This window comes from Labrus mixtus, chromosome 1, assembly GCF_963584025.1.
Source record: "Labrus mixtus chromosome 1, fLabMix1.1, whole genome shotgun sequence".
In the NCBI taxonomy this organism is placed as follows: Eukaryota; Metazoa; Chordata; class Actinopteri; order Labriformes; family Labridae; genus Labrus; species Labrus mixtus.
Window position 1 is genome coordinate 3,735,013 of NC_083612.1, and position 24,444 is coordinate 3,759,456.

Below are 24,444 nucleotides of genomic sequence, written 5' to 3' on the forward strand. Positions count from 1 at the left end.
AATTAATTTTCCTCATTAAGCGCTGTGTGCATCACTCTGCAGTATATTTACTGTTCAACACTTCATTTCATAGACATGGTTTTATGTATTAAAAGGTGAAATGCTGGCTGAAATCAGAGCTGCATCCAGGTTTAAATTGTTTCCTAAATCTGTCAATTAAATTGGTTCGTATTGTCATATTGTTGTACATGTATTTTGATTTATCCTCATTTAGTGTTATGGGGTTTTGTGTGATCGAATGTTTGTTTACCCAAAGGCCCAACGAGGGACAGGATTTGGAAATTAGCAGTAGCTGTATACTCTTTGTGCAACAAATCAGTTTCATGCTCTGTATTGACACTGTGTTAAATTCCTAATAAATAAATAAATAAATAAATTCAAATTCAAATTCAAAAGATATTTGAATACTCCACACTTTGTATTCAGCGTTATTTCTTCAAATAATCTGTCCTTTTGTTCTTATTGCTTTTATTCCTAATTATAATATTTCTACTATTATTGCTATTTGTATTTTTACATGTTAATTTCTTTCTGCTTTATTGTGCGTCAGAGCAACTGTAACACCCAAATTCCCCTCTGGGCATAAATAAAATCTTTCTGATTCTAATTTTTTTATTTGCTTATATTTGGCTTTTGAAGATTTTTCAAGTAGCTTTGCTTTTTTTTTCTATTTTCTCTTCACTCAAACGGGAATTATATTTTCTCCATGGACTTCAGAAAGATTGAATATAGAGAAACACACAAAGCTCAAACACACACTCTCTCGTGTCCCCTCAACCTGAGAGGAAATACTTGCTTCCTCACATGCACAGTAACATTTAGTAACACACAAAGTCATTGCTCTTTGAAGTTGATTCCTCTAAGTTTTTATTTCTTGACATGGTCTTAAAATCTGTGCAGAGGTAACCTTTGTTTTCATCCTCCTCTCATTGCAGACTCATCTTGAAAAAGGAGCTAAAAAGGCTCGCTGCTCAAAGCCGATCTTCTCCGTGTGAGGGTAAAAAACTCGACAGCAGCAGAAAACACAAACGAGGAACGTGAACAGACGTTTAAACGTTCAAGTATTAAATGTATTTAAAAAGTAATGCTGCTCCTCCGCCTGTGCGCTCAGATAAACAGCTGAAACGCCCGCTCCCCGAACGCCCTACAAGAGTCAAAATACTGCCTCTTATTTTGAATATAAATTTCAAAACATGTTTCCATGAATTATAGATAACAGATCTCAATATGTTAATGAATACACAACATATGGTTAAGCCCACTGATTATGGATTTACACCAGTAGGGGGAAGAGTGTGCAAGGAAAACAGATCTCTGTGTTGTGAAAGCAACAATCTTGGGAAAAGGGGAAGGAGCCTCTGTGTGCATGTAAGACGAGGGAAAAGTTACATGTTTTCTCACTCACATGCGCTGACATTTACACTGCACCATGAAGCAGTGTGAAGAGAAGAGCCGGACTCCCAGAGACCCTCGGCTTATCAAACAAGCTCTACCTCTGTCTCTCTGTCATCACTGATTAGAAATACAATGAGGACAATAAAGGACGAGGAAGTAAACTGTACGCTGTAGGTGAGCTTAAAGAAGGAGCTTTGGTTCATTTTCATGTCATCAGATGAGCTTCTTGATTCCTGTTTTATGTCTCTTTCGGATTTAAATCAGCAGACACACTAAGTGGCTTTCATTTTCTCATCTCTCTAAAATCCAGAATGCACAAACCACCAATCTCAATTTTCTAAGTAACAAATATGATTTCATTGCACATAGAAGCAAAATATGTGTTTTTGTTTTGTTAAATTGAAAGAACCCAGCTGTATGCATACTGTCAAGAACACTATGGTCGATAAAATATATAATAATTATTTTAAAATGTGTAAACCTTTATTTTGATAGGGTAAAGAAAGAGCGTTCTTCTTTGTGCAGGATTTAGAAAAATCTTACGCAGGGAGTGTCTTAAGTTTACTTTAGGAAATGAAGCGGGGTGAAGTGCAGTATGGTGAGATAGTGATCCAGCACGGTGCTCTAAATGTAACAAATAAGATAAGATAAGAGAATCCCTTATTGATCACCTGTGGGGAAATTCAAGTGTTGCAGCAGTAAAGACGAGAAGAAGAGCCTGCATGAGTACAAATAAAAGAAGAATAGAAACATATATATATATATATATATATAACATTGTGACCAGGCGGCAGAAATAATCCCCTAATATTTTTAATAACTTTACACGTGTTAATTCTGTTCTACTTCCTGTAACTCTTAATCTGGAATACATTCAGTTTGTTCTTCTTCTTATCGTGTGAATGTGCTTGGTGTTCTTTTATTTATTACTACATTGGCTAAGCAGCAGTCATACACAAAGAAAGTGTAGCTTGGCTAAACTTTAAGAATTGAGACTAATTAGATGATAATACAGGAACAGATAAAAGTCATGGGACTGGTTTACTCTGAAGATCAGACATTGGGGAGCTAATTTGGCCAAACTGTGTTGATCATTCTTTCTTGGTTTTCTGCATTATACAAATTCTGAGACATGCATTTAAGCTCAGTGTGGGTTAAGAATATTTAGATCACTGAGAAAAAATAAAAACCGTGAAAATAGATATTAAGACTGAGAGGATGAAGTTAGTGCAATATTTTGTTGCCATGGATCCGTCACTACACTATTTATAATTCTGGAAAATGAAAACAACAGAAAATACTGACTTGTTTTTTAAATTTCAGAATACTTTTTTTTAGAGGGGGGAGGGGGCTGGACGGTGTCTCTGTAAGATTTTCTGATATCATAACTGTGATTCATAGTGAAAAAAAAAATATATGTTTTTAAATTCATAAATATTATCTTCAGTATGAAAATGCAGATCCTAAACTTAATTAGCCTTTTTTTTTTTTATAGCTGGTGTTAAAGGGGTATTGGACCGAGGGGTTCGGGGTGGGCAGCCCAGTGGGGTCCATTGAGAGTTTTGCCTATTGTTTATGTGTTTGTGTATTTATGAGCGTGTATCGCTCACATGCTCCTTGTTCCTGGGACGAATCACAGAAAGAGCTGAAACTAATTAAGCTGCTCTCATTGGACGCTTTTAAGATGATGTTCCATGACTTCGAGGGGCGTCAGGCTGCAGATGTTGTGCCTGATGTTTTAATGACTGGAGTTGATTTTGACATGTATTTGGTGTTTAACTTGTTATTTCATGTTGTTTTTTAATGTATACCTTATGGTGTCTTTGTGTTTCCAGGACAAGTTTTCTCCTGGTTAGAAAAAGGTTAAATTCATAAAAAAATGAAATGAAGCTGTAAATAATGAAATGTTTTGAAGGTGCGGGGGGTTTGGTCTGTGAACGGTATCAAAAGTGGAAGAAATGTCACATTAAGCCAATAAATCTGCTGAAAGTGCTGATCCTGTCCGGCCGGCTGTAAAACATCCTCACATCTGTGACGTGTGTGCGCTCGCTCCTTTCCGACAGATTTGTAGCGTGTGTGTGTGGGCCTGACACTGACTGTTTGACGGGCACGGCCGATCTCCTCTGCATATTCAAACAGCTCTTATGAATATCAGAGCTTCTTGATTGCATTGTGATTATTCACAAACCTCGCCCTCTCTCTCTCTCTCTCTCTCTCTCTCCCTCTCGCTCGCTCCGTCTGCCCTCTGCACTCCATTACCAGTCAGAACACAGCTCCGGCGCTGTAGCATCGCCGGCCCCGATCTGACACCATTCCTTTTACGGGTTCAACAGCTTGCTTGTCGTACAGCAAAGTAATTAGTACTGCACGCTCATATTAATTAACAAAGAGCGTTATCACTTTATTAATCCATATTAGAGAGGTGGAGGAGGAAGGGAGGGTGCAGTCAGTGTTTGTGCGCTCTCAGTGGGAGCCCCCCTTCCCCCCCTCTGCGCTGCTTTGTAGTCCCATTGTCTGTAACCTTTGGTGCCTTTAAAAAACATCCCATGGAGTGCGTCTTTGACTGTTCATTAAACCTTTCAATGCAAATAATATCTGTGCAGTAAACAAACAGGGGTGTCATGATTGGGGGGAAAACAGGTGCCATGGTGTGAAAGCCCGCTAAACGATGTGATAGTGGGGGAATTAATTACTACCACGGCGCTAATTGGAAGCAATAATTTGTGTGATTAGCAGGCCGCTTAAGCAGCCAGACACATCCACAGCGCGCCTGTATACACAAGCGGTGCGACGTGGGCCCTTTTCAGTGTCTCTCTGCACACACACACACACACACACACACACACACACACACACACACACACACACACACACACACACACACACACACACACACACACACACACAGACACTTTCATATCCACAAAGTTTTACATGAATCTGCAGCCCTGACATGCACACTGTTGCACGGCTCTATCTAAGCATAATTCAAGAAAAGGAACGCAAGTTTTTTTTTTTTTTCTGCACTCACACTTCTTCGTGTCCTCCTTAACAAACAGAAAAAAAAAAGATCTCCATGCGACGAGGCATATCCGAAAGGTTTCATTTAAAAAACGCTGATGTGGCACGAGCTAATTAACAAAGTGAGCTTTGTAGGTGGTGCGCTCCCCCCCCCTCGTTGTTACCTCTATCCCCCTTTATCTTCCTCTCGCTCTCTTAATATGAGAGGCTATACAGAGCTCAAAAGCCTGGAGAAGATCTTTACACACGCAGCACTTCTAAATGTAGACTACAAGCAAAACAAAGTCCCCCGTCTTAAATCCCCCCTCATTAGTTTCCTTTAATTCCTATTGGCCATAATGATCAAAGCGCATAATTAATTTCTGCCGATTCAGGATATAATTCGGTTTTACTTCTCTCTTTGGTAGAGTACAGTACTCTGAAGTAGTTCAGTTTTTTTTTTTTTTTCTCCACACAACTGGAAGCCGCTCATCCCTTGTTACAGCAGCTTTGGATTAGAGATCCAGTGATAACGCTGCGGTCTAACCGCCTCAACACTTTTTCTTGAATTCCCTGTTATTTAAATCCTCTCTTTGACGACAGTACAATCGGTGTTATGTTCCAATAAAGCATCTAAACCCAAATTGTGTTGCATTTCCCCCCCTGTAGCCGTGTAATTGTCCTGACTTTACTGCGGCCTCATCGGACTCTGCAGTAACAATAACGATACGTGTTGTGATATTTCTCCGCGCCGCTCTGACACTCAGGGCTCTTACACTCGGCCTGGCTTCCATTACACTTTTTCACCTGTATTGTCCAGCTTCACTGTACTCATCACATTAAGCTGTAATGCTGTGATATAAAAGTTAAAGACGTGATATTGGTATTGAAACAGTCCCACTGTTTAGACATGTTTCCTGTAGGATGCATAAGAGAGTTAAAGAAACACTGACTGCTGCAATGCATTATTATGGTAAATGGACTTTAGCTTCTATAGTGGTTTCTACTCTTCTGACTACTCAAAGCGCTTTTACACTGCAGGTCACATCTACACATTCACACCCAGACGGCAGAGCAAATGTGTAAAAGAATTAACTATTCCCATTCGTACACATTCATACCCAACAGACGAAGTAGCGGGAGCAACTTGGGGTGTAAGTGTCTTGCCAAAGGAGACATTGGACATGTGGCTGCAGGAGCTGGGGATCAAACTACCGACCTTCTGGTTAGGAGATGACCGACTCTACCAACTGAGCCACAGCCGCCCATAACCACTTACCCAACATAACATGTGAGGATGCATTATGTGTTATGGATGCTGAAAGCTGCTCTGGTTATGCAGTACATGGAAAGTCAGAGGACCTTGTAGAAAGATAGAGAAATCTGTTTTAGTGGGGCGCTGATGGCGCAGTGGTTAGTGCGCGCGCCCCATGTATGGAGGCCATAGTCCTCAAAACGAGCACCCAGGTTCAAATCCAGCCTGTGGCTCCTCTCCCGCATGTCATTCCCCACTCTCTCTCTCCCTGATTTACTGTCCTATCTCTCCATAAAAGGCACAAAAAGCCCAAAAATAAATCTGTTTCAGGTGTTGGATCACGGCAGGGTCAGATTAACCATTAGGGCAACAATTGCCCAGGGTCCCGAGATCTGTCGAAGGACCAAGACAGTAAGTGCATAGGGTTAGATCTCACTCTATTTTAGCCTCTCCGCTGGTGCCACAGCAGCTTTTCACACAGTGCCACTGCATACGTCTTCTCTGAGTCTGTGGTAGTGGGGGCTATAGTGTTGGTGGGTTCGGTGGGCTCCTCTTTTTAGACGGGGCTCTTGAAAGTTGCTGCCCAGCGGCATGTTGTTGTGTTAATCTGGCCCCGGATCAGGATGGCTAGATGGGTCACATAGTACTGGACTGTCACCCTGAGATTTAGTCCCATTTAAGACAAAAAGATCTGAACCCACCACCTGATGTATTTCCCAAAACTTACCAAGTAGTTTTGGTTTCTGTGGCTAAACTCAACAAAACATTTGTGTTAAACACACATAACACAAGAAACTGATGTTAATGGGAGATGTTAAACCTTTAGGTATGTTGACATGCAGTATGAGGGATGTTGGTATCAGATTGCCAGGGATGAGAATATGTTGTACTATTACAGGTTTAAACCATGAAAAATGTTCATAATTGACTGAAGATACTGATAGCATTTTGTAACTCTACTTAAAGTTCATACAATGTGCATGCAAGCATCAGAACTGGACCACAGAGCAATGCAAAAAGGCTGCCAGGACGAACACAACAACTTGACTTCAAATTCTCAGGATCACAATCCAATCGATTATCTACGTGATGTGCTAGATAACCAAGTCCAATCCGTTGAGGCCCTGCTTGCATCCTACCACCATTTCACAAACAAAGACAACGCCAGTAAATATATTGATTCAAAATAGTATAATTGAAATATGAATGGCAGAGATCGAAATGATTGTTGCATGGATGATGGAAAGCTTATTAGTGTCTTTAGATGAAGTGGGTGAAGAGATTAGGGGTAGAGGGATGACATGAGGGGGGTAAAGGCTTGGGATGAATGGTGGAAGGGATGCGGTTAAGAGAGAGAAAAGTTTGCAGTTGAGGTTGGACGGATGAATCCTGCAGTTTGTCGAACGTCTGCTTCATGCTGGCTCCTGGAGCCCCGGAAGTCACATACACACAACAGATAAAAATGCTAGTTTTTACAGCAGAAAATAACATGTTAACAGCCTGGTACAAAAAAAACAAAATTGGTCTAATTAGTTATTGTCCTCATTGGCACCTCATTGTATAACGCACCAGTTTTGAACAATACATAGATAGATACATAGATACTTTATTGATCCCGAGGGAAATTCAAATGTAATTCACATGTAATGCATAGTTAGGTGTGAGGATGACCTCATTGTCAGGTGGGAGACAGGATTTCCAGCATGGCGGCTGCTGCTGATGAGCCTCCAGAGCCCCCTGCAGGAAAAGATGGGTGACGTCACTCAGGCTTCATCTGTTAATATTTACAGTCTGTGTGTTAAAGACACATCATAGAAGAAAACTGAGCTGCTGTATGGAGGCTGTTATAATGTGTTGGTAGAGAACATTTTGTAGAATTACAGGCGATGAAGGTTAAGGTGTAGGGATGAGTGAATGAAGGTAAAGGTTGGGGATGAATGGTGGAGGGGAAGCGGTTAAGAGAGAGAAAAGTTTGTGGCTGAGGTTGGACGGATGTAGTTTAAAATCATAAAAGGGAGAATGCCTCTTCCTTTAACCGATGCTGCCTATTTATAGTGTTGGACACGCACACACAGCTCTTCACTCCCGTTTAGGTTAAGTAACTTGTTGTTTGTATTATCACTGCTAAGAGCTGATAGTTTTCACTGGAAACCCATGTATCCTCTCAGTGAGAGCCAGCAGGCGTTCATGAAAGTGCGATGTGTGATAAACAACTGCGGAGACGGGAGAGAAATCCAACATTGAACTTAAACCTGATTAGTTCTGCTTCTGGTTTCTATAAGTGACTCTAATTGGCCTTTTGAAGAGAGGTGCGTACTCTGTTTCTTTACTGTGAAATTTCCATATGTAACATGAGGTATCATGATCGTGCAGCTTGTTTTATAAAGAGCATTTTATCATTAAAATATCAAATGATGGACAAACAGCTGTCTGCATACACATTCAGTATCTACATCGTCACCCGTACTATCGTCAGCACCATGTAATGTGTTGTCACCTCTTCCTTCTCAGTGCTCTGATTGATTTTCTTGTCATATTTCTTTGACACATGTTCCCCCCCCCCGATGGAAACGTCGAGCGAGCGGCAGATGTTTTAAAACACGGATATCACAGAGCTGTTATCTGATTCTTTCTGATGAATTAGGAGCCGGGTCCCTCCAGCGCTCAAAGGGAGTCCACTCCGCATGAATTATTACCAAATATAATTTCAGCTATTAGTCGTCTTTCCTGAACATCTGAACATAGAAAATGTAGAATTAGAAATTAATACCTCTGAATATCATGGCAGGGTTTTTTGAGACTTGGGGATTCATCTTCATGCTCTCCTCCCTCTCCTTTTTTTGTATTCCGACTGAGTTTCTGACACATTTATGTGTTAAGTTGGGCTCAAGCAGTTCTATTACCATACAGATTATCCATTGTGAGCTTTAGCAGCTGCAGAAAAGAATTAGCATTCAGTCGAGAGAAAGGAAATACAAGAAGCAAAGAAAAATGGAATGAGAAAGGGATTATGTGTATCCTGCTTCCCTCCTGTTTATGACTCTAATCTTTACTGGGGTCAATGTTTTATCCAAATTGATTTCTCCAAGCTAAAAGCTCGTGTTCTGGCTGTGCGGGGCTGGCTTTGTCTGCCTATCTGTATACGGTTAAACAGTTTCCTTCTTATCTACATAATGGCATATATACACAGTACATTGTGATGACTTCATATGCTGTAACAATGGACATATTCCTGCAGAGACTTCCCTTTAGTCTATGATTGATATACCCTCCAGGGTTCTGAAAAACCTAGCTTACTTCGGTTCATTCAAATACTTCAAATCGATTTTGTGTGAACGAAAGTCAAAAGTGATGATACCTTATCAGAGCTGTTGTCGGGCTAAAAAGGCCTGCTGCCAACACCTCTTTCTGACGACACCTTACTGCTGTCGGGGTTGCTTGATTTTTGGGTGTGGCCATTTTCATAGGACGCTATACAAACTAATGTTTGTTGGAGAAGCTTGCTTTCGAGTTGGCCAATGTCTACTTAGGCTTCGCTATTAATGCAGGGATGCACATTGTAACATGGCTGCACAGGTAGAGAGGCATGCAGCAGGTAGCAGTTAGCAGCAGTCCCAGGATAGCTGGTTAGCATCAGGTAATGCCCGAAACTTTCATTCTGCAGTACTTTCACACTGAAAACAAAAATCCTGTACACTACTCTTGCATCATCAGTTTATTAGAAAAAGGTTTTGTGTGTTGAACCCACTTCACAAAAGTTCAGATGAACCAAAACTTTGATTTTATCTAATAAATTGGTGATGCAGAGAAAGAGTAGTGTGCACCTGCTTCACGAGACGTTTGGATGTACGAACACCTCCTTTAAATATTCTACAGTTCTTAACATCGACCACATGATACCAGGTCTCCATGGCAGGAGCAGTAAATAGACATTACCTTCACCAACTCGTCACTGAATTTAAGAGTACTATCATTGGTCTTACACACATGCAAGATGGCTGTCAGAGAGTAAGAACTTTCTCTATCCAATAACTAAAACATAACCGAGGCACCACCTTGTGGCGCTAACTGGTACTACGATGGTATTCTAACTATTACAACATCGCTGTTTTGCATGGAGGCATACAAAGACTCAAGTTGATGTCAATATGGACCAAAAATAATTTGTTTTTAAATGGAAGATAACTTTATATGAAACATTTGATTCATGAATCATATAGGCCTGTTTGTCATGGTGGTTGGTTATTGTTAGTACAAATTTTCATGAAATTCATTCATCTTGGTAACTTTGTGAAATGTATTATTCAAGTCTGTCCACCACCTGTTAACACTCCTACTTTTGGGTGTCTGAAGCTGTAATCTTATATGGGTGAAGCACCTAAGTAGTAGCAGATCTATATATGGATAGGAGCCAACTATATGTTGTCAGAAACTGTTTACTAGACAGAGAGTCTACATCTGATACGTATACAAATCAGTGTCATGTCATCTTCATTGTTTATGATGATGCACCCAAATAGAAAGGAGTTTGTGGGTTGCACCTTTTTAACAGAATATAAGCAGCACTGTGAACACTTTTACTTTGTAAGCATGCTTGTTTGATGAAGTTGTCTGACCTCGGCCGATTAAATGGTGTTATAATCTCCAGTCTGTTTCACGATTTCTTCATTGGATTTATATAACAGAAACAACCCCCACCTAACAGTTATGGTTGAGTATTTATCCATTCGTTTTAAAAAAAAATCTACTGGAGCTGTCGTCATCATTTGTCAAATGTTTAAAACACACTATGAATGACCTCTACTTTGTAGGCTGGACACAGTGAACTGACTTACTTTTTAGGATGTGCAAGTATTATTCTTAGTTTGTGTTTTTTTTTCAGCAGCCTCTGAACTGAACAATGTTACCAGGTCCGGCTCAAATCCTGCATCATGTACACCAACCAGACAATGTGCACCATGTCTCCCTTTTTTCTATGCTTTTGAGGTTTGAATGTCATTTTAAATTGATCAAACTACAAGGAATATAGGCTCTTAGTATCTCACAATAATGCAATGTTTTCAGTCAGCGTTAATACGCTTGCTCCTGTTGCTGCATCTTTAGGTCAGTATGCATTCTTAAGACTTTTTGCAAACTTTTTTATTCGACTATACATTTTTCTAGACACCCAACCTGATGTATCACAGATTTATGTAACGAATGATCTCCCAGACAAGTGAAGGAAATGCTTTAAACCTGCATTTGATCTCCTGGTCAACATGGGGCAATTCCACTTGTTGTAAAATGTCTTCTCGTATGAGACAATAACCCGTCTTTTCACTTTCAACGCTTTCATAACAAGCACATGGTCTCAATCACAAGTTTAAAGTTTTCTTGAACGCACTGCACTGTGTTCATTTTGTGTCATATGCTACCATGGAAACCTGAAAATATTTTTTAACGTGGTTGTACAAAACGACAATCACGAGTTGGCAGTTCATTTTTACTTAGTGTATTAGACGCACTTTTAAAACCTTTTTTCTTGTCATTTAAATAGTTAGCTGTGTCTTACATATTGGTGCAACCAATACAGAGTATAAAACCATATACACATTGCACGAGACCTGACGCGATTGATAAAATTCGCCCTCATGCATTGTGTAATGCAAGCTGTGCTGGGATGCATAGCGAGGCACAGCAGGCTGGCGGCGCCCCTTTTTTACCGTCTTTCATCTAGTTATAATAAGCAATTATTACCACAGCTACAAATTACGGATTCAGTTTACTATCCAAGCTAGCGTCAGCACATTAGCTTTTTCTTACCCCTTTTTTTTACCCCTTCCTGCTGTTCATCTCCACCAGACGGTCAACAATAGTTATGGCCTACATGGTGAGCTTAAAGCTTCAAAATGACACAAACATGCAAAACCTGACCATTATTTAGTTTTCCTTATCACACATCAAACATTCCCTGCTGTTTGCAATACGAACCATGACTCACTGCTGTCCTTTCCATCTTTTCCCTTTTTTAAATCCCACCTCTCTTTACCAACCCCTTGTACTAACTTTCTTATTCCAGTCTCTCTCTCTCCCTCTCTCTCTCTTGTTCTTTCTCTGACCTACAGAGAAGGAGTCATGAGGGAGGATCCCATCTGAAAGTTCAGCCAAATGTTAGCAACAGAGGGAGGGATGTTCCTGAAGGGGATCACTCGCTCTCTCACTCTTTGTCAAACACCTCCCCCCCCCCCCCCCCGGCCTCCCCTTCCTCCACCACCCTCCTCCCCTTTAGTTTATCACGTCTCCACTCCCAGCCGAAAGCTTGCTGTCTGGCTTCTCGAAGGCTGGCGGCCAATAACGGTGGAGTAGTCTGATACCATCGGCTGCTGGAGGGGGGCGGAGGCAGCTGAGAGGTTGTCTAGCAAACCCAAACACCGGTATTCTGTCATTCATGTGATTGTTATCCCTCAACCCCTCCATCCCTCCATCCCTCCACCCCTCTCTGCCTCCCTCTCCATCATTCACCTCGCTCTGATCTTCCTGCCTGTCTGTCTGTCAGAGGGGATCTGCCAAAATGTCTGCAGCCTGGAGAGGTGTGTGCGTGCTTGTGTGTACGTCCAGGCTCTTTAAGTGTGTGTGTGTATTCTTTTTGATGGGAGTGAATGGGGAGGTGATTTACAAGCTGAGAAAAAAGGGCGCCTCTTCAAAAGTTTGGAAAGGTTTGAAAGAAGTCGAGCCGCAGGTCTGGAGACAGTATGTCACTGAGGCCTGCTGTCGTGTCTTTTCCTCTCTTTTGTTTTCTCATAAAGTCAAAAGAAGAGGGGAAAAGGAGGAGGGGGGGATGAGAAGACAGGCAACTTGTGATTGAGAAGGAGAAAGTGATGAAGGCGTGGAGGGGAAAAGGTGAAGAATCTTGAAGTAGTTGCTGTTGTAATGCGGCCAAAAAAGTCTGTCTCTACTTTTAGTCACACCTTTAGGTTTCACATGACCGTGAGTGTTAAATGAAACGTTGTGTCAGGTTTTTCCACAGACATCATTTTTACAGAGTCAGAGTTGTGACGTCTCCAGCTTCTGTAATTCAAAGCCATCCCTTCCCTAACGATGTCACTCTGAAAACATGAAATGAGTTTCCGTATTTTAAGATGAATGGATCTCATGGAGTGCTTTCAATCTGTTGTTTTCAGAAGACATACTCTGTAGGCTGTTTCCTAAGCTCATTACAGCTCATATTTACTTCAACAGACTGCTTTCAGTACGGGCTAACGAAGGTTTACAAGAGAAAAATAATCAGAAGTCAGGTGGTATAATATAAAGAGAAGTAACGTATGTCTTGGTGGGGGTGGCTGGAGGTGTTGGTTTGGTGAAGCAAAAACAAGAATTTCACCCAGAAGACTTCAAAACACATTTTCAACCAGAAGATGTCAATGACCCAAGTTACCTGTGTAGTCACTTACCTAACTGACTCATAACGGTGGAGTAAGAGGACAGAAACAAATCGTACACTGTATGGTATGTGGCCGTATGTTCCTGAATGCGGACTATAACACAACCTTTGTGCATCATCACAACTGTCCCTACACTAATTAAAATATCCAGTAGGCTCTCTTTATTCTACAATTCTACAATTCACTTAGCAGACGCTTTTATCCAAAGCGACGTACATCAGAGAGTAAGAACAACACAATGTCAGTCAGAGCAAACGATCAGCTTTGAGTCTGATTGGACACACAGGAGTCCCATCAGCAGCAGTCGCCATGCTGGAAATGCTTTCTCGCACCTTTTGAGACAGTATTTCCAGCATGGCGACTGTTGCCATGCAACTGGTGATAAACAGATAAAGATTGGATGATTGATGGATTGACTATGGATTGGTTTTTAGAGGCTGTTTTGATCATCTTGTCGTTAAGGAATCTCTTACAGGTTTATTCACTGTATAGGAAGATTAACAATCACAAGATATCTGAACCAGGCTGACAAATTAAAAATGATATCTTTGGGATTAACTTTAGCGTACAATATTCAGATTCATCCAAAATATAAAAAGACGAACATAAAAAAGGTTTCCATGAGAGATTCTTCAACATTTTGTGGGTTATGGTCCAGACCACCTGTAGCCCTAGGCAACTTCTTTCTGATCCATCTTCTAAACAATGACAAACCCCAGTACAACACTACAAAGCATCACTCTGGCTTTGACAGCACAGATCGAAACAAACAGCCGAAAACAAGAACCCTTGTTGGTGTTTGACAGCGAGCATAATAGCGCTGCTTGGGGATGTGGGCTCAGTGTCAGGGTGGAAAAATCTTTGGGACATGCGCTGGGGGTGTTGGATGGTGTTCGACATCAGTCACTGCTGTTTGGGGAGTGAGAGTGGGCGGCTGGAGTCATAGATATTAGACAGGCGAGTGTTATATATCTCTGGGGGATTGAGATCTAACGAGAGGAGCAGGGTTGTGTGTGTGTGTTTTTTTTTTTTTTTTACAGCTCAGATGAATACAGCTGGTGATTAAAGCTCGTTTAACTTTGGCAGTGAAGAATGGAAAAGAACTACCTTCTACCCGTGTCCCTTTATCATCTTTTATGAGCCTCATCATCTCTGCACCGAAATTGAAATCCTGGCATGTGAGACAAAAAGATCACTTAAACCAAAATTAGGATGATGTTCGACATATTTTAGAGATGTAGGAGGCAAGTCAGGGAGAATTATGTTTATTTCAGGGGTGTTATGATTAAAGCACGGGTTGCATATAGAATTCAAGCGGCAACCTCCTGGGGTGTTGAAATGTGAAGTCAATGCAGATGTGCAAAAAAACTGCAGTTCCTTTAGTGTCCACTTGAGGCTGACTCCAAAAGACCCGGAGTCACATACACACCACATTCAAAAAATCTGTTTTTTTCAGCAGAAATACACGTTTACAGCCTGGTACAATACTGATCTGATTATTTATTGTCCTCATCACAAACATTATATTGACTTTTTCATTATAACACATCAGTTTTGATTTTAGGAACGATATGTGAAGTTAGGCGCTTAGCTGACATGATTGACAGGTGGCCGTGAAGTAAAGGTTTGTCAGGAGGCTTAAAACCCGCCTCAGCTCCAGCTCTCAGCCTGTCGTTAGGTTGACTGAAAGTTAGACTGAAACAGGATTTCCAACATGGCGGCTGCTGCCGATGAGCCTCCAGAGCCCCCTGCAGGAACAGATGGCTGACGTCACTCAGGCTTCAAACATTAATATTTACAGTCTGTGGTTAATATAAATTGTTGGCTTCTAAAAGTTTGTTAAACTACATGAAACATAAAAAAAAAAAATTATCAGTATGTGCATAACTAAAAAGTAAAAAGACAGACTCTGTAGCGTGGATTTCATGTCTCACTTGGAAGTTATTTTCAGATCATCCTCCAGCTTGCTCTCCTTTCCCATGGAGCTGATTTTAACTCAGTATACGAAACACCTCCGACTACATTTAGATAATTACTGCTGTGTGTATTAGACACATGTGTATAAACAGGTGTCTTCAGGCTGTTGGATGTAGAAATGCAGATGGTGCACTCTTGAGCTTCTTCTGTCTGACTTCCCAGCTGACCCAATACAGTAAAACAAGACACCATCTGTTAATACAGCAAGAGTGTGATGAGTCATGGTTCAGTTTCAAACTCAAGAGCTGAAATCAAATGAAACAATCTTAGTCATATTTATGTTTATAAAGGGGGGGGGGGGGTGCTGCAGCTTTCCCATAGTATGCCTTTAAAGCAGGGCAGAGAGAGGGGATACAGTGGGTGTGTGTCTTACTGTTCTGCATCTATCCATAGCTGGTTGAGTAGATTTATGCGTCAGGGATGTTAACTCAGAGGAGGCATGCCGCTCTCATGCAAGCAAGCAAACCCTCGCAGACAAACACAATAACCCCAAAACGGGCCTCTGTGCTTCCCATTTTAGAACTTCTGACAGAACTCACTTTAGCATATTTTTTGCACTCCTGAAAATATCTAGATGATCTGGAGGACTTGTCCGGATGTTCTCCTGACCCGGCTGTTCACATATGCACCTCGCATCGGGAGACTAACCCTGTGGGACGTGAGGGGGGGAAGAGAGGTCCCCCCAAATCAAGGCATGGCATAAAAAAACAACGCAGAAGTAACAGATGGAAGCAGCAGAGTCCACTGTACGACGCTATATCTGCCTCTATCAGTGCTATGTGGAGTTCAACACAATCACAATGTCAATGCAAAAGCAGAGAAAAATATACCGGCAACAAAACAGAAGTATGTATCGTTGCGGCCTCCTGCAGACAGTCTATGCAGCGCTCACCAGTCACAGGTTTTAAACCTCACCACCTCCTGATTATATCCTGCTGCATATCTCACGTCAGCTCATTCAGACTTTCTGCAGAAAAGTGCTGGGGGGTAAACAGGGATAAACTCCAGGTAAAGTCAGCTGTTTGCGTTCACAAATGCAGCTCTTCCTGCAAATATCAGGAGTTTTTTTTTAGGAGTTTTCTGCGAGTGTCAAAGCCCCGTTAGTGTCTCTCAATTTCTCACACACCCACAAACACACGGGATCTGCATCTATCCATAGCTGGTTGAGTAGATTTATGCGTCAGGGATGTTAACTCAGAGGAGGCAGGCTGCTCTCCTGCAAGCAACACACACCTACACACACACACACACACACACACACACACACACACACACACACACACACACACACAATACCCCCCCCAAAAAATGAACTCACTTAGTCTCTGGCTGTCCCACACAACCACAAATACAAACTCAAACACACAAACACACACTGAATGGGAAAGTATGTCTTGTAACTGTTCAGTTTTCCAGTTCTTTAAATAATATGTTACTGAGAGAAATATAAAAAAAACAGCACCCAAACCGTGGAGTGGAAGTGAAGAATATGAACCGTGTACAGCGCTGTCACTGTTGTGGAGGAACCCCTCCTCTCCCCTCACAAATCCCCCCCCCCCCCCCCCCCCCCCCACCCCCCCCACCCCACCCCACCCCACCCCACCAGCTCCACACACTGTGTTTTATTACAATCAGTACCCATGTCTGCTTGCGCTGGGGAAAATGTGCAAGAAATAATGATCTGGATGGTCTTGGGGGTCTGGATTGAAGTGTTCCTGTAAGAATTCTCGTGGTGTAAGCAATTTATTTCTTAACACATAGTTCATATTGTTTAAGACACCCCATATATCTGCCAAGTCTGACGCGAAATATGGCTTTAATACAGCGTCGAGCACACAAGGGGACAGGGAAATATTTCTAACCCAACCCCCACCACCCACCCACCCATCCACTCAACGTTTAAAACTCAGGAGAAACTGAGCTTTAAGAGAAACTGAATGACCACACACGATGGCTTTCTATCCCGAGCAACAGAAATAAATAGATTAGATTTCTGTTTGAATCATAACGGGTGCAGAAAAATTTGAAGGTGCTAAAAAAAAAAGCAGCGATAGTTAATTTTACCTGATTAGATCAAGTATGTGTTTTCATTACATCTGAGATAACCTGAATGTGGTTTTCATTTTGGTTCTGAAAGCTTGGTTTGTACGTGTTACGTTTCCTGAGGTGGCCAAGGAATGAAAGTTGAAAATCAGGAAGGCAGAAAAAATTCATGGATTAAGAAAAAACTAACAAATGATTTATTTAAAGTTTTTTTTATTTTTTTATCTTTTTGACTTTTATTAGATATGGACAGCTGAAGAGAGACAGGAAATGTTGGGAGGAGAGAGAAGGGGATGACATGCAGCAAAGAACCCGAACCCATAGCCACTGCGACATGGACTATATCCTCTGTACATGGGACGCTTGGCATAACCACTAGGCCATTGGCGCTCCATAAAAGTATTTATTAACAACTTGAAGTGGAAACACAATTTAACTGAAGATAAGTGTCTATCAAAAAAAAAAACTAAAAAACACCCTTCAGCTTCCACACGATCACTGCATGACCCACAGGCCTCTTTTTCTTCTTCTGTGGATTTTTAAAGGCGGTTTGGATCCATAATGTTGCAATGCCAACTACTACTGGTTTCAAATAGAACTACTAAACTGAAACTTGTAAATAAAGACAATAAAATATATTTTTAAAGAACTAATAATATTTATTCCCCACCCCTCATCCTGTCCCTGAAGGCCTCTCTCAGCAGCCCCTGCACCTCTTCTCCAGTAACACCCTCAATATCCCAAAACTTTTTTTTGCTGCATTAATAACAATTTCACTTCTTTCTGACTTCCTGTCAGCTTCAGGGTACTGCTCTCACCTCTCACCTGCTTTTAACGCCCGGGTCCTTGGATCGCTTGTTGGTATCAGGTGAGCTCCATCAGCAGCTGCTGTAGGGAGAGCACCAACCTGCAGAGAAAACAAACATAAAACACAAACACACACACTACAGCACGTAACAGTACGGAAGCCCTAAGAGGACAAACATTTCCTGCAGAATGAGCTGCCTCCCCTGATTGTATGAGCGCCCTCACATGAGAAGAGGAGTCAACCATTATCTTAACTTATATACAACAGTTTTCCTTCCAGTGATTCCAAGTTCATTTCAGTCATTTTTGCAGGATCTCAATGCATCGTAACCATGGGAAACCTGACATTCTTATCTTGACATAACGACATAAAAAAAGTCAAGATCTTGGGAAAAGAACCTGAAATGATCCGTTCCCATGCAGTGGAAAACTGAGCAGAAATAACCCGTATGGATGCATGACTGCTAAGAACTTCTGTAGGTTTATGTGAAAAGTTTTGGACGCCAACAATCAAATCACACTTCTCAGGACACTCCTTTGGCCCGAATCCAACATTTCCAAGCATGCAACGTGAACGTGTGAACTGGACAGTCGAGACAATGCGCTCTGTCAGCGTAAATCACATGTTGCATGTGGAAGTCGTTCAGTGTTTCCTGCTGAGGACGTCTAATCAGGTCAAACTGTAAAATGATTGTTTAGCTTAAGGGAGCCACATATTGAAAGAACATTAGAGAAGTAAACAAACAATAATATTCATGTGCACATGTGTACTCAGGTTGTTAATGCAACATCATAGATATCAAATCTGTACTCTGAATTTAAGACTTTCAATTTTCTAGATATTTTTTCAGTGTACTTTTTTTAAATCACATTTTGGGTTAAACGTTGATAAATATATTTATAATCGTTTCTGAGTCTTACCTTTTAAATGTGAGGGCGTCGGGGGAAAATGTAATAATTTCTTATACTCTAACTTTAAATAACCAGTAACTAAAGCAACTGAATGTCTGCTAAAATAAAATCACTGTGCCAGCAGACCTTTTTATAGCAACAAATAGAATAAATGCAATTATAAATAAATAAATATCTTCTCATGTTGCTCTTATGGTTCATGTTTGTATCCATCTCAATGACTAAGGACAGCATATGAAAGTAAAATCAAAAATCACATCCACGTCTTGTGATTGTTTATACTCGTGTGTCTGCTCCTGCACAGGAAAGGAAAGACTTGACCGCAGGATTTTAAATGAGAGTGTCAAAATGATCCCTTGGATATCGCTTGCAATGAAGCATGAATTCAAAAGACCTTTAATGAAGATGCAGAAAAATGTGCATAAAAACACAGGGGTGGTGTACAGTTATGTCTCAGCTTTTAGTGGCTGGGTGGAGCCAAAAAAATGCCCAGTCCAGCGCTGGTTAAAACCCAAGATAAACTTAAGGATAACCCCAGTTGATTCAACATATTTCACTAACGATTAAAACTTTTACATTTAAAGCACAGCGTAAACTCAAATATGTCAACAGTCCAAACTATATTAAACTTACGTTTTAACACAAACTCAGCTCAAATATATGATTTCACTTTTTTTTAGTTTAGGTTTTAGGGCTCAACCTGGCCTTCAAACACAGGTCACCAAGTCCCCAAACAGCCGGTGTATCCACTGCTATATCAGGACTAACCGCACTACTTATCAGACCATTTAAAGTCCTCTCCAAACTCAACCATACTCTCAGTCTGAGTCCATGTGGACGAGTCAATAGTGGACCTGTGAACCCTGCTGTGGCTTCAAGATGAGCCTCTCTCCAGAGACCAGCAATAGGAAGCCACAAGATTGATTTCTGTGTGTTAGAGAGTGTGTGTGTGTGTGTGTGTGTGTGTGTGTGTGTGTGTGTGTGTGTGTGTGTGTGTGTGTGCAGGTGTCTCTAGAGGGGGGAGGGGAGGATGGAGGTGTTGGTTTCTGGCACGAGTCTCAAAAACCAAAAAGGGAATTTATTCTGTCGATTTTGAAATGTTTAGATTTAGATATTCAGCTCCTCTCACAGCTGATTGTCCAGACTAACATGATCAAATAGAACATTAGGTGTGTGTGTGTGTGTGTGTGTGTGTGTGTGTGTGGGGGGGGGGGGGGGGGGGGGGGGGATTCTGTGTGGAACAACCTGACACACAACCCGCCCCCTTCTTGAGTTGTAGAAAACGTTCAACCTTTAAAGCAACTCTTTTGTTTTTGTTTCATCCCCTTTAAAAGACTTGCACGTTCCCTTCAGAGGCGTGTGTGGCAGGAGGAGAGAGAGGTGAGGGGTGAGATGGTTAAAGAAAAAAAAAATGCAAGGGTGAGGCTGGGTGGGGGGGCGTTTAAAAGCTGGGGGGAGGGCAGAGTAAACAGGCAGTAATTAAGAGTAGAATATTCGCTATCATTGCAGTTTTCCTCCTGCAAAGGACTGCTTCAGAGGCGCTTTTTTTTCTTTCTTTCTCTACACCCAAGGCAAAGTTTCCCTCACATCAGCCACTCTCCTCTTTTCCTCTGCCACTGTAAAGCAGCATGGAGTCACTGTGTGTGTGTGTGTGTGTGTGTGTGTGTGTGTGTGTGTGTGTGTGTTTGCTGAGGCCCTGGGCATCTTTAACGCCAATTAAGAAAAGGGGCAAAGAAACCAACCCTGGCTGAAGTGAGAGCCGACAGAGAGGAACTGAGGAAGCAGTGAGAGAGGAAGGAGGGACCGATCTGTAGGAAGAATCTGGGTTACATTAACATCATTAGATATGCACGTTACCAGAGAAGAGATTTTAGAGCACTGTGGTAGGATTTTTAATCAACAGTTTTTATCTGAGAAGCATCCAGTGCCATTTGATTTTTTGTTATATTGTAATGTATTTATTCTAAAGAAATGAGAATCAAGGCTTTTTAGATGATTCAGGGCACTCTCACACTAGGCCCAGTCACCCCTTACCGTGCCGCAGCACACCTCTTTCCACCATGCCAGGGCCAAGGAAGCGTACGGTACGGGTGTGAGTACGCCCTCAGAAGGAGAAACTTAAAAAACTCTGTGTAGCGCTTTTTAAACATGTTTTTTTTTAAATCAGTTGCTTAATTTTACCAACGCTGACTCTGATTCTGATTAATTCTGTCATGTTTTGTACAGCCTGAGGTCCAAACTGCACATTTTTTCAGAAAAAATAAATCTGATTGGACGAAAAATTTCAGAAATTTGGGTCGCAATTTTTCACAGAGGAAGGTGGTGGGTCCTGAGGCGAGACCAGTTAAAAACCACTGGTTTAGATCCTCATTTTTATTCTTCTTTCAGTGATTGAAAATGTTAGTTTTTGTTATTTTGTTAGCTTTTTCGTTAATGATAATAACCTTGGTGTGAATAATTTCCATCTGTGACCAAAGAAACCAATATGACTCAGACTGAATGAACTGGAATTCCTTAAAGAAATGCTGCACACACAAACACACCCAGGTCCTTCCTCTGAAACAATCCTCGACCTGGATCCCTAAGGTGATGCTGCAGCACATCAACCAACACTTCATAATCAGCTCAGTCCACTTCCACGACACACACATGCACGCTCTCTCACACACACACACACACACACAGATGATTAGAGTAAAATCACAACAACAAAAACACAACATGCAACAAAGACTGGGCGGAGAGCTGCTGCTCTAACAGTGTGACAGAACAGTGTTTGTCCCAGCTTTGAGAACAAGGGTCGGAGCAGTAATTAGCTTACTGCAGGTTCTCAGGCCGGCCTCATTTGTGTCAGCCGCACAGTAATTCAGACTGTAATATACCTACTGCTCTGCCTACTGAGTGATGGCAATGACTGGGAGAGAGAGGGAGAGAGAGAAAGGGGAAAAGGCTGGTTTGTAATGCTCAGACCGCCTTGCATACTTGCTTTAAAAAAAAAATACTTCTACAATTTTTGTTCATCTGATATAAAGGAGGGAGGATATGAGTTGGGAAAGAGGAAACGAGAGGCAAGGAAAGGAGAGAAGAGAAGACGACCTATAACATCCCCAGCTCCTGCAGCAACATGTCCAATGTGTCCTTGGGCAGGACACTTAACCCCAAGTTGCTCCTGCTGCTTCGGCGGCAACATATGAATGTGTATGAATGGATATTAGTACTTTACCACTTTACATAGCAGCCTCTACCATCAGTGTGTGAATGTGTAGGCGTGACCTGCGGTGTAAAAAGTGCTTTGAGTAGTCAGAAGACTAGAAAAATTCTCTACAAGCTCAAGTCAATTTACCATTTAAAATAAATAGAGTAGCAATACATACAAATTAAAAGTTAGCTGTGCATTTATCATCCATCTCATTGTGATCTTTGTTGTGACTTCATTTATTCGATTGGAACTGCAGTACAGAGACGGGTCATATATTGTTTTTTTTATTCCTCCATTAGAGAGATAGGACAGTAGAATCAGTAAGTGGAGAATGACTTGCAGGAAAGGAGCTACAGGTTGGATTTGAACCCGGGCTGACTTCCAGTTCGTCATTTTCTTCATTCTTAGAGGAAGTTTGAGAAGATATTGATGGGATTTGTTTGCACTCATTGCATTTTCAAAGAAAAGAAAGCAGAACTCCCAAAGCCCACCATTTCATATTGCATAATTCCTCTCATACATTTGCCCTGCAGTCTTTGAAATGCCGCGGCCTTGTAAGACAGCAGACAGTGTTGCTGTATCTTGGCATTGCATGCCAGGTTGTCTCTTTATAATTGTTTGTAACGCCGTGCATGATTTTTGAAAAGGTTAGGGTGCTCCCACTGTGTGTGTGTGTGTGTTTGTGTGTTTGTGTGTGTGTGTGCACGTTTTGATAGCTTGGCTGCAGGGTACAGTCTTAGTGTGTCTTGCTCTTGTCGGTGTAAGAACAGATGCTGGAGGCGAGCCCCTGGGCTGCCCTCAGGGCTTCATATACTCTGGAGATACACACACAGCTGACATGCAGGCATGAACACAGAGCTCTCTCACACACACACACACACACACACACACACACACACACACACACACACATATGCAAGGGAACACAAATCTTGTTAATGCGTGTATTTACATAGGACCTTCTGATCAATGTCATGTGGAATAATGCCAATTCTTTAGGACACACACACACACACACACACACACACACACACACACACACTAGTATGCCTGTTGTGCAGACATCCACACACAAACTCCAGCACACACTCTTTATTCATTTTCTCCGTCTTCAGAAAGCTGCACTTAACCCGCTGCAGTGTGAAAGCACCTGCAGTGCAGAAAGGTAGCTGTTAGCGCCACCTAAACACTTATTACCTGGCATTGTAGTTCCAATTTAATTACCTGATTGAGTTGCCCACGTGGATTTTTTCCTCCGTCTGTCACCGTGCTTAGAGCAAGCCACTCATTATCACAGCCAGACCGGCTCGAGCTGGAGGTTGTGTTTTACTTTCAACACCCCGAGGTGCCATTATGGCTGTCACAGACAGTCAAGTAGGGGGACACACAGGCATATGGCCTGCGCATACACACTCTGTGAAGCAGCAGGCAGCTACATTCAGAAATGCAAATTGAAGTCACATTCAGATCTGTTTCTGTACCTTCAGAGTGGAGGTATGCATTCCCAGCTATAGCAGTGCCATCATGAGCTTTTGGCTTTCCAGCTGAGGCCTGTTTGATCAGTGGAACAGTTCTGGTTGTTAAGCTTCACAAACAGGTCTGGTTGGGTCTGCAGTTGCTACATTTTGGGTGACAGGTAGCTTCTTAGTTTTCAAACTCGACTAAACCCAATAGTAGATCACATTTTTTGTGCTTTCTTTTTTTTACTTTCATCAATTTCTTTTGGTATATGTCAGGTTGGGGTTGTTTCTATATTAAATGGACAATGATGAAATCATGAAACAGACTGTAGATCATCTTAGATTTATTCAGCCGTGGTCAGACAACACAGAAACACAACACACATGGCTGACAAAGTGCAGACCATCGCTGACCCATGCTGACCAAGATCTCACAATCATTGACAAACATTGGCAAAGTGGCAGAGCGGCAAAGTCTTCATCTTCACAATGTTGCTTATATTCTGCTAGAAGGTACATCCTACAAATTCCTGGCTGCTTCGGTTCATCTCTAAAAGGCCAGAAAGAAGACATCACCTTGACTCGTAAATACCAGGTAATACAGTGTCAGGAAGTAATAGTCACTTTAAGTATCACTGAGTCAGGTAGCAGTTTGTAAGGATTAATCTATTTTAAAAAAAATGATGTCAATAATGTCCATGGGCTTTTTACATCAGGACCCGGCTCTTAAAGGCTTAATATGTGATTTTTCACACTTCAATGTAAATCAAGTATATCCTCTGAAAATAACTCTGTGAGTCATGACTGTCTACAATGGGTGTAACACCCGAGTCCCACTGTCTGTGATGTTTTCAGAGTTTTCAGAGTCCTATCTTCACTTTGTTTACATCGCCGGGACGGCCGGCTGACTCCTCCCCTCACGTATAAAAGTTGTTTAATTGAGGGACTAGAGAAAAGAAGAATAACATACTGTAC